This window comes from Sarcophilus harrisii, chromosome 3 (assembly GCF_902635505.1).
Source record: "Sarcophilus harrisii chromosome 3, mSarHar1.11, whole genome shotgun sequence".
In the NCBI taxonomy this organism is placed as follows: domain Eukaryota; kingdom Metazoa; phylum Chordata; class Mammalia; order Dasyuromorphia; family Dasyuridae; genus Sarcophilus; species Sarcophilus harrisii.
The window spans coordinates 543,711,686-543,723,380 of NC_045428.1; positions in this window are offsets into that span (position 1 = coordinate 543,711,686).

The following is an 11,695-nucleotide window of genomic DNA, read 5'->3' on the forward strand; positions in this document are numbered from 1 at the left end:
GATGAACCCTTCTGCAGGGACCAGGAGAATATGAGAGGGGAGTTCCCTCCAGAGACTAGTGGGAGATATGAATAGGCTGGCTATGCCAAGTTCTAGGCCATCTGCCTCTGAATACTGTTTTTTACAAAGGAATAGGCCCTGTCCAGAGGCAGAAACTACTAAGGTCTTCTTTATCTTGATCCCTTCCTCAACTACTCTTCCAATTGATCCCCTCCACCCTGCTCCAAACATCTAGTACAGAGAGAGCCCAAAACCACAGAAATAGGAAATGCTGAGACCTCTTTCACTATAGTCCTTACTGCCTTTGCCATCAACGTTTACTACAACCCCCTGAGGAGGATCCACCCACGGGAGACCCTGCCTGCCGCTAGCAGAAGCCTCCTCTGCACCAACATTCTGCTTAAGTGTCCTCCCATAAATTTCACTCTGAATTCATTTCTATCCATCACAGTCTCCAGATGCTGGTTGCTGCCTTTTTAACAACCTCTAGGTTACTTTATCTCCTTTAGTCTTCCTTTCCATCACTATCCATGCCATAATACATGGTACATGGTATGCATTTTAATTAATGCTTGCTGATTTGGGGGAAAATGTTAAAGAAAAGAAAGCTACTAGGACTAGAGTATGCCTTTAAGAGGGTCAAAATATAGAATATCAGAGTTGAAAGAGACTCAGAAGACAGAATACGAAACTCGAGGCAAGGAGGAAAATTGGAGGAGATACTCTAGAACACAATGTTAGAGCTTGGAGTAGGGATGGACTGAACAGAGAACTATTTAACCTGTCTCCCGGGCTGATTGTTAAATTTTTAGTGTGAGCATTTTCACCTTGGAAATCAGAAAATGCTACAAATCAAGGCTTGATTTATTCTTTTGCTGATTGTCTAGACTTAAGGAAGTGTTAAAGAAAATGTTAACGATGAAAATTAAGCTTTAAAGTTTTCCATCACTGCTTTGGGGATTTTTTGGAGAGTTGGTTGTTAATCACTTACCAGCACTCACCTAACTTGGAGGGACCTTAGAACATCGGATGTCAGAACTGGATAGAGAACATAAAATGTCAGAGCTGAAAGAGGACAATATCATCATTATTAGAGCTATAAGGGAGCTATATGGTTTAACTCTGATATTTTGTAGAGGAGAAAACAGAGAATATTAAAGAATAGAGGTCGGAGCTAGAAGCAACTTTGGAACATGGTATCCCAGAGCATGGAGGACTCTTAAAGTAGAGAACATTAGACCTAAGAGGGATCTTGGAATATAGGACATACAATATCAAAACAGTATCTTCAAAACAGTAAACAGTATCTTCAAATTTACAATTTTTACACTTTCACTGCTACATTTTGGAAATATAAAAACTGAATTCCAGACAGGAAATTTGATCTGCCCAACGTCAAACAGCTAAGTTTATGGTTTGCATCATTTCTTCAGAAAGAAAAAGAAGAGGGTCAGGAGTCCCTCGTAGCTTTATCTCTGAATTACATCCTTAGGCTTTGAAAAGCAGAATCATAGATGAATCACCAGAAAATCCTTCCTCTCTGGCTGTTTTTCTGAAAAGATACATGCATGAACACACACACACACACACACACACACATACCCTTTCTCATCTTCCTCCAGGAGCTGTTTTACAAATTTACATTAAACATTGAAGCTGTTTTATGGCAAAAAGAAAAGAAAAGTCTGTTTGTTGGGAGGTCCTGGAGGGAAGGCCCCTATGGAAAGAAGGCTGTGGCTTCTGAAGCTTCTGGAGATCTCCCTTCCAGCCACACATGTTCTGCACAGCCTGTGTCAAGCCCAAGGCATGGACTGTCAGAAGAAAGGTTTAAACTCTCTGTAAAGCTTTATTTCTAACAAAACACACTCTCATTCTCTCTCTCTCTCTCTTCCTCTCTCTCTCTCTCTCCATTCCTCCCTCTCTTTCTCTCTTTTTCCCTCCCTCCCTTTCCCTTTCTCCCTCTCTTTTACTCCCTCTTTCTTCCTTCCTCTGTCTCTCTCCCATCCCTTCTTCTTTCTTCTCTCTTTCTCTTTCCTCTCTCTCTCCCTCTCTCTCCTCTCTCTTCTCTCTCTTTCTCTCTCTCTCCATTCCTCCCTCTCTTTCTCCCTTTTTCACTCCCTCCTCTTCCCTTCCTCCCTCTCTTTTACTTCCTCTTTCTCTCTCTCCCATCCATTCTTCTTTCTTCTCTCTTTCTCTCTTTCCTCTTTCTCTCCCTCTCCTCTCTTTCTTTCTCTCTCCCTCTCTCTCTTTGTCTCTCTGTGTGTGTCTTTCTGTCTCCCTCTCTTTTTCTCTCTCTTCCTCTCTCCTCTCCCTCCCCCTTCCTCTCTCTCTCCAGACTGAAAGAGATAAGATTGTACCTTATCTCTACTAAATACAATTACCCAGGCTCTCTCAATTCCAGAGAAATGGGACTAGTCATCTTTCACTTGTCTTTCCCCACCTAGAATGACCACTACCACCACTTTATCTCTACTTTTTGAAATCTCTTCCCTTTTTTTCTCACTTAAAAGAATTCCTTTTTCACTATGAGCTTATCATGAACAAGCATAAACATCTCAATTTATAAAGAAAAATAAAACAATACCTTCCTTTGAGGACCCTCTTCCAGAGCCAGTTCCTTCCAGGAGTCCTAGACTCTCAATTCCTGAGGCTGGAGTTGATCTCATGGACTATCCAAGCACTAAATTCTCACCGCACTGGCTTAGTACTTCTCATATACTTTTCCAACACTTCAATATCTGTGATCTCATCAGTGGAGCTCTTCCCAGAAGAAAGCAGATTCCTGCTTTTCTAAGCTTAAGTAGATGGTCTTCATGAGGAGTTACAAACTAATGACAATAATTACAATAATAATAACCCAGTCTCTAGTGGCCCAACACTGGTAATGAACCATTCCACACTTAACTGGGTTGGACCTAAGAAGACAGATTGAATCTGTCACTTGACCAATTCTCAAACAAACATCATGGTGTAGTGAGAATTCCCTGGCTCTGAAATCAAAAAGCTTGGGTTTCAATCTATCACTTACCATCTGAAATCTTGAACAAATCACTCCCCTTCACTGGAGAATGAGGATAACAGACAAGATGACCTATTCTCTTTTAGACATCTTTGATCAGAAGTTTATAGTTATTTCAATCTTGAACTTCCTTAAGAACAGCTAAAAGTTTCCATGGATAAAATGGGAATCCCTCTAGCCTGTATCCATTGTTAGGAGGAGAACAATCAATATGGTAAAGGGCTTTGGGTTGTATCACACAAGGATTGATTAAAGGAACTAGAGGGAGAGAAGGTGTGAGTGTGTGTGTGTGTGTGTGTGTGTGTGTGTGTGTTCTGTTAGCAATTTAATATGGAGAAGAGAAAACTTAGGGGCATATGATGGCTGTCTTCAGGTATCCAAAAGGCTGTCATATGGAAGAGGAATTAAGACTTTTTTCCATTTTGTCCCAGAAAATAGAACCAAGAATGAAGGGCAGGGCAGTCCCAAAAGATAAATTTAAGTTTGGTGTCTGAAAAATACTTCTTCCCAGTTAGAGCTACCCCAATCTGGGATGGGATACATTGGAGGTCTTCAATGTTGTAGTTAAGAATCCTTTTCAGACTCTGATTGAACTGGGTGGCCAAATAGATTCTGTAATTCTGTGGCTGACATTTTCCCTTTCTTCAAAGTAGTTGGAAGGTGAGATGGGAAGGAAAGTATTTCCCACAAAAATGCCTTATAATAATTAAATTCCATAGATAAGGTTGATATGCCTTAGATATTAGTGATAGAATTGTCTCCATCTTTTAGATGAAGCAAATAGAGTGTAAATGACTTGCTCACACTCATGTAGTTAAGTAATTCAGGTCTGGTGATTTTTGAGTCCTACGCCCTTTCCATAGAATCACAGGGCACTGACTATTCCACTTTTGTACATATATCTTCAGCAACCAGTAATATCTGGCATATAGTAGATGAAACTTAAATGTTTATTGATTGATTAACAGGGCTATTTCAAAGAAACAGTTTTGCAAACCTTAAAGCACTGTAGACATGTGAGATATTACTACTGTTTTCTTCCCACAGCTCACTGGTACAGACACCTTTGAATGGCTATGGGCCTCTCTCATGATTGGTAACTGAATTTTACATAACATTTTCAGGTTCTAAAAATCCGCACATATGTTAGCCTGCTTGCACAATGACCCGTGTGAGGTAGGGTCTACAGGTTCCATTAGCCCCATCTTACAGATGTAGATCTGAGACTTGCAGAAGTTCACTGGATTTGCCCAGAATCTCAAACCTAGTGAAGTGTCAGAAGTGGGAGCTAAAGCCAGGTTTTCCTGATTCCAAGCCCAGCCCTCTCTCCACCATGCCACAGTTGCCTCTTATCCAAGTCTGATCCCTCATTCCTGTCAGAGCCTGCCTAGAGTTGGGGAGGGAGAGGGGTACCCCCATTGGCCTGGGGGGTGGAAGAGGGCTTCAACCTATCTCAGCATTCAGAAGGTAGTGAGTGTTCTTTCCCAGCCTCATCTGTCAGTGACAAGTCCCTGGAGAAATGGGAGGATTGAAAGGAAAAAAAAATTATGAAACCACTTGGTGCCTGAGGCAGGTTTCTGTTTCTATAACTTGACTCAGGTCCTTTAAGACATTTGTATTTAATTGTAAATCTTGGGTGAAATGAGAAAATGTTCTCTTGGGAGAGACAAACAGGGTCATGAGGGAATAACTAAGCAAGGACTCTATGCAAGAGTCTTCCAGTAGTTTCCTCATATGGAACTCTGTTTAACTCAGGCCCCAAATTATTGGCCAAAAGGAGGATACCAGAATGATTATCACCCAGAGAAATTGATTTGTCTGTGGTCAAATCATTAAGGGAAACAGATCTTGATTTCCTTTTCTTTTTAATGAGATTTCTTCTTGTTTTTGATTTTAACATAACAGCAATACTTTTAGCCAAGAATTGAATGTTCTTTTATAACAAAAGAGCACTTAAGCAGAAAAATAAACCACCTATATCAGCAAGGATGTCAGCAAGGTAATATATGCATCATTCTGTCCCTGTAGTCCCCCACCTCTCAGCCAAGAGCAGGGAAGTCTGGTTCATTATTTGTATTCAGGGACCAATATCAGTTGTTTTAGAATAGTTACCACATTTGCCCAGAATTTGCTTTCCTTTTGATGTTTTCATTTGCATTGTGTATATTTTTCTTTTACATCTGTATAGTCTTCATTCTGCATTAATTCATTGTCTGGCCATATTTCTCTGAATTCTCCATATTTGCTATTTCTTCCTGTTTATAATAATGGATATTAAATGCACATGCTACAGGTGCTTTAGCAATTTCCCAGTCAATGAGCCAGTATTTTGTTTCTACTGCCCCCCAAAAAACTTTAGGAATAGTGTGGTATATATGAGACATTTCTGACTTTATCCTCCTTGGACTAGATACCAATTTATAGGACCCTGGGATTTACTAAGTTTAGTCATTTGTCTAGAATAACTCCAAGTTCTTATCCAGAATTATTGGACCAATTCACAATTCTACCAACTGCAAATCAGATTATGAGCACTCCTGCCTTTCCTCAGCTCTCCTAATTTTTACCGATTCCAGTTCTTTCTCATCTTTGCTAATTTTCTGAGTGTGAAGTAAAACCTTAGAGTTTCTTTAACTTGCATCTATCTTATCAATCACGACTTGAAGCATTATTTTACATGGTCATTGGTTAGTAGCATGCTGTTCTCCATTTGAAAACTGTTCAGCCCCTTTGACCACTTACATATTAGAAAATGGCTCTTAAACTTACATATTTGTATTAATTCCCTATTCAGACTTGTAACAATGATATTGGAGGCAAAGATTGTTCCCTGTAGTGGATAGTTTCTCCTCTTATTCTATTTGCATTGATTTTGTTCATGAAAAAGCTTTTTAATTTGATATAATCAAAATGGTCTTTTTTGCCTCTCTGATCATTCTGTATCCTGTTTTTGGTTAAGAATTCTCCTCCTAGCCATAGTTTGAAATCTACTTCTTTCTATTCTCCTCTAATTTTCATATGGAGATTATGATGATATATAGTGTTAGATGCTGGTTCATCCCTGATTTCTGCCAAATTGACTTTCAGCTTTCCCAATAGTCCTTTTCCAGTTTATTTCTGTACTATATGCTCTAGCCAGAGCAGACAACTAGTCATCCCCTGGGCTCACCGCAACTCTTTCCCAAAGTTCTCATTTTCATATTCTAGGCATTTTATGTTTCTTCTACATCAGTATATTTTCCATTCTACATTAATTCATAATCTTACCATGTTTTACTGAATTCTCCATATTTGTCATGTCTTCCTACATAGTAATAATAGACATTAAATTCATAAACTATAGGTTGCTTAGCAATTTCCCAATCAATGAGCAATCATTTTTGGGTACCTTTATTTGTATAGTTTGCTCCCTCCATATGAAATGGTATCTCTGCTTTCCCCAAGGCCTATTCCTTAACTAATCTCTGCCTTTTGAAAATTCCAACCATCCTTCAAGGCCCACTTAATATCATTTTCCTCCATGAATTTTCTTCATTTCCACAGATAAGGGTGATTTCTTCCCCTAGAGAACACTCACTTGCTCTCTATTTTTTGCTTTTCTATAAATATATACTACTGAATATTTGTTCAATTCATCTACCTTATAGCTATGGGAAAGAGAACTTCCCCACTACCAATACCAAAAACAAAAACAAAAATTCTCAACTTTGCACACAATACTATTATTATGATTTAATATTAATAATACTAAATATATAAATAATAATGTTATTATTATTTAATGTTCAACTAAAAGACAGAAAGAAAAGAAAGAGATAGTCTTAGAGTCAGTAGAAATGTATGTTCAAATTCTGCCTCTAACATTTACTTAGTACATCAGAGGGAAAACTGACCTTTGCTATTCATTTTACCCATCTGAGCCTCAGGTTCCTCATCTGTAAAATGAGGAGGTTGGATTAAATGACCATTGATACCTCTTTCAGCTCTAGATCCATGATTCCATGGATCTTGCTATCTGACTCCTCAAGCCTCAATTTTCCCATATAGGGATAATGACAGGATAAAATAGGGATGAAGCATAGTTCCAAATTGCTCTCCAGAATTGGTGGATCCATTCACAGTTCCCATAGCACTTGGTCCACAGGGGCATTGTGGAAATCAAGAGATATCACATATATATAGCACTTTGTAAAATAAAGCACTATTATAAATCTCTATTGCTAAGTAATATATGGTTTTTCTCTGAGGTTATCTCCCATTTACACTGCAGAGTAGTTTGCATGTTGTCTTCCCATTAGACTGTGAATTCTCACAAGGAGGACAGGGACGGTCTTTTGCCACCAGCCTTTTTTTTTTAACAACTTCAGAGAGCAAGTTGATGGTACAATGGATAGAGTGCTCTGCCTAGAATCAGGAAATCTCATCTCCCTGAGTTCAACTCTAGTCTCAGATCAGATGATCCTGGGAAAGCCTTTTAACCCTGTTTGTCTCAGTTTCCCCATCTGTAAAATGAGCTGGAGAAGGAAATGTCAAACTACTCCAGTATCTTTGCCAAGAAAACCCCAAATGGGGTCACAAAGACTTGGCACCACGGAAATGAAAAAAAAAAAAAAACACCATATCTCCAGCTTTTTGCACAATATCTGGCATATAGTAGGGCTTTAATAAATGCTTATTGATGGTAATGATGAATATTCTATTAAATTCATTTAATTGGGGCTTTAGCTCAAAAGAGATAGAAATGATGAATACATAATAATAGCATATATGGGATCTTTTGGACTTGTGATTTTACCAGCATACAGAGAGAACTCCCCCTATCAATTCAGACAGACATTTGGTCTGCAATTATAATCTTAGAGATTCTTAGGGCCCTGAAATATGAAATTACTTGCCAGGTGTCACAAGTATAGCATATCTTAGAGGTCGGATTTGAACCCCATACTTTGTTACTCCTGCTTCACAGCAATTTCCTGTCTGATAATAACAGTTACTCAGAGAGAAATTGTCACATAGCCAGGATGGCCTGGATTCAAATCCCACTTCTGACATTGGATTTATAAAACCTAGAAAAAATCAATTAACCTCTCTGAGCCTCAGGAAGATTTCTAAGATTATAAATTTCAGACAGGTTGTTACCTGCTTAAGCCATTCAAGTATTGGTATGATAATAGCTCATGCTTGCTTAAACTATGCAGTTACAAAACACTTTCCCATCCTTGATCTCAGGTGAGTCTCTCAACGGCCCTATCATGGAGGCAGCAGGGCAAGACTGATCATTCCCATTGCACAGATGAGGAACTCAAGCCTGAACAAGATCCCAGTCCAAGTATACCCATGGGGCAGAGCAGGGGCTCGACTCATTTATGGATTGTAGCACTGACTGTGTCCCAGAATTCTAATCTAAACCAGAGATGGGCCCCAGAGAGCTTGCCCTAAAGAACCTTATTAGGATTTTCTTCTGGCATTCTTGTCCAACTGGATGGTTCCCCAAGCTTTCTTTTGAACTCACACTCAGTCACTCCCTCTCACCACCCACCAATGACAGGGATGTGTCACTCCTTCCATCATCACTCTTCCTGTGGACATTCTTGCCTTACCGGGACTCAGCTCAGATTCTGCTTTCTCTGAGGACTACTACTAGAGGCCTGAGCTAGAACTGACCTCTCCTTCCTTGTATCTCCCATGAAGTCTCAATAGACTCTAAGCAATGAGGGGAGGGACTACCATCTTTGTATCCCCTGTGCCTGGGGATGAGAGGAAGCATGGCGTAATGATTAGAGATGACCCTCAAAACCAGGAAAACTTGGGTGCAAGGCCCACCTTTGACCCACTAGTCTGTGTGACCCTGGGCAGGGCAGGTAACCTCTCAGGGACTCTGGATACTTCTTTAAGACTACTAATTATAGAGAAAGTACTGACCTCCATTGTTATAGGGAGTTTCCTCACATAAAACTTCCTTAGGAGCAATTAATCAAGCCTGGAGTCAGGAAGACCTGAATTTAAATCTGACCTCAGACACTAGCTGTGTGACCCTGAGCAAGTCCTGCTTAATCTCTGTTTGTCTCATTTTCCATATATGTAAAATGGGTATCATACTACCACTTTTTCTTACATTTGTGAGAATCAAATGAGATAATAATTGTAAAGGACGTATATAGTACAATGACTGGCATTTAGTAAGTACTATATAAATGTTAACTATTAGTATTAGTAATTATTAGCTACTAACATTAATTAGTTATTGCTAATTTCTAGCTAGTACTAGTATTGGTAACTAGTTAGTATTAGTAACTATTATTATTAAATCCCAGATCCAGTTCCTATTGTCAGTGTTTTGATCATGATAAGCACTTAATAAATGTCCATTGAAATGAATTGGGTTCTGGATCTCCTCCCCACACTTATAAGATTATAAGTTTTTATCATACAAGCAGACCCAAAAGTCATAGTGCAGGATTGAATTTTAAAAATCTAACCCCACAAAGGAGGGCAGCCTTCTTATATATCCATTTTGCTGATGAGAAAACTGAGTGTTAGGAAGGCTAGCCGATTTTATCAGCAAGCACACAAGGGAGTTTCAATGCCAGAATTCAAATCTTATTTCCAGAAGAATGTAAACTTTTTGAAAGAAAGGATTATTTATCCCCATCACCAGTAAATCCCAAGTTGCCACTGTTTCTATCCCCCAAAAATTACCTTTTATGGTCTGGTTGCATGATTCTGGGTGGCCCTTTCTGCAGGAACAGGGATACTCAGCCCAGGACTTACTATCAGTGTGGCTTTGGGGAAAATTGTATGGTCAGATATGCAGATGGAGGCATTAATTGAGGAACAAGACATTATCAGGATGGGAGTTTTTAACCTATGGTCCACAGATAGATTTCTTTTTTTTTTTTACAAGAATATTATTTTTTTAATTATAGCTTTTTATTTTCAAAACATACACATGAATAATTTTTGACATTCACTCCTACAAAACCCTGTTTTAATTTTTTTCTTTCCCTTCCTCCCTACCCCCATCGGCAAGTGATCCAATATATGTTAAATATGTGCAATTCATGGACACATTTCAAAGGGTCTATGAACTAGAAAAAATACATCTTTATTTCCATATAATTTATTTCCTTTGTTAATCCTATATATTTTATTTTATGCATCTAAGAACATAGTTCTGAGCAGGGGTCTATGGGTTTCACCAACCTGCCAAAAGGAGATCCACAGATACACACACACACACACACACACACACACACAGGATCAACAACCCTACTCCAGTGCCTGGAACAGTTCCTTGCTCATGGGAAACATTTCAAAAATGCTCATTGAATTAAATCAGATTGTTGACTCCAAGTCAAGGTTCTTTCTATTACATGATAATACATGATAAGTAGGTTAAAGAGGCATTTTTAAAATGTTTGTTAAACTAAATTGAATGGCAAGTGCCTGAAGGATAGACTGAAGGTCCAGAAGTCATTGAATGGGCTTCCCACCATTGTCCAGGGTAACGGTACCTTTCTCTCCTTGGCCCTCAGAGTACCATTTGGTTGGAACTTGTGTATGGAGTGAATTTATTACTATTGCCCAACTACATAGCGAGGGGGTACAATAGACAGAGTTCTGGACTTGGGGTCAAGAAGATTCAACTTCAAATCCACTTGCTGAGTGACTTTGGACAAGTCACTGAATCTGTTTTTCTCAGTTTCCTGAAATTCTAAAAGAGGGATAGCAAATACTCCTAAACTCTTAAGACCGTTGTGAGGATACACTGAAATAATATTAGTAAGTGATTACCATAGTGACGGGTATATATTAGCCACTTAATAAATGCTCATTTGCCTGCCTGCCTTCCTCAGTTTTCAGATCTCTAAAATGGAGATAATACCATCACCTGCCTCACCGAATTGTTGCAAGGCTTGAATGAGTTAACAAATAGAAAGAACTTTGCACACCTTAAAATAAGGAACTCTGCACGCCTTAAAATGCTATGTAAATGCTAAATATTATTATTATTAGACAACGAGACTCCCCTGAAGATTGTAAATCCCAAATCTTATGCATGTCTACACAGCAAGCCCCATTTTCAACTTGAGAATCACTTCTCTCAGCTATATCCCCATGAAAGTACTAAATATTCTCAACTCCTATTCCCCCAATAATTGTCACACACTTAAAAATTATCTCCAAGGACAAAGGATGTCTGCCAGGACTAATCAGCTCTCAATTAGCCTCTCTGCCTAGCCAACACCACCCAAGAAATGGTCAATACCACTCATAGAAAGGTGGTAGAAATTAGTGTTCAAAGAATATATTAATGTTATGCTAGACAGCATAAGGAATACCAACTTGATCAGTAGATGAACATGAAATCCCCAGCTGCCTTGAAAATGCCATCTGCCCCTCTTCTCACTCTCCATTTCCCCCTTCTACTTCTGACTCTGGATCGGTAATCACATATGGCCATATTTCCATTATCTTGGATGGAACATGTTAAGTGGCCACCATACTACCATTGTTCTTGGATAGGGCATGTTAATTGACTGCCTTATTGATCAACTAAACTACCATCCCTGTGTCTCCCCAGAAAATCTTGTCCTTAGCTATCTACTCCCCTATAAGTATTGGCTTTCTCATTAGAATGTAAGATCCTTAAGTTAGGAACTCTTTGGCTTCTGT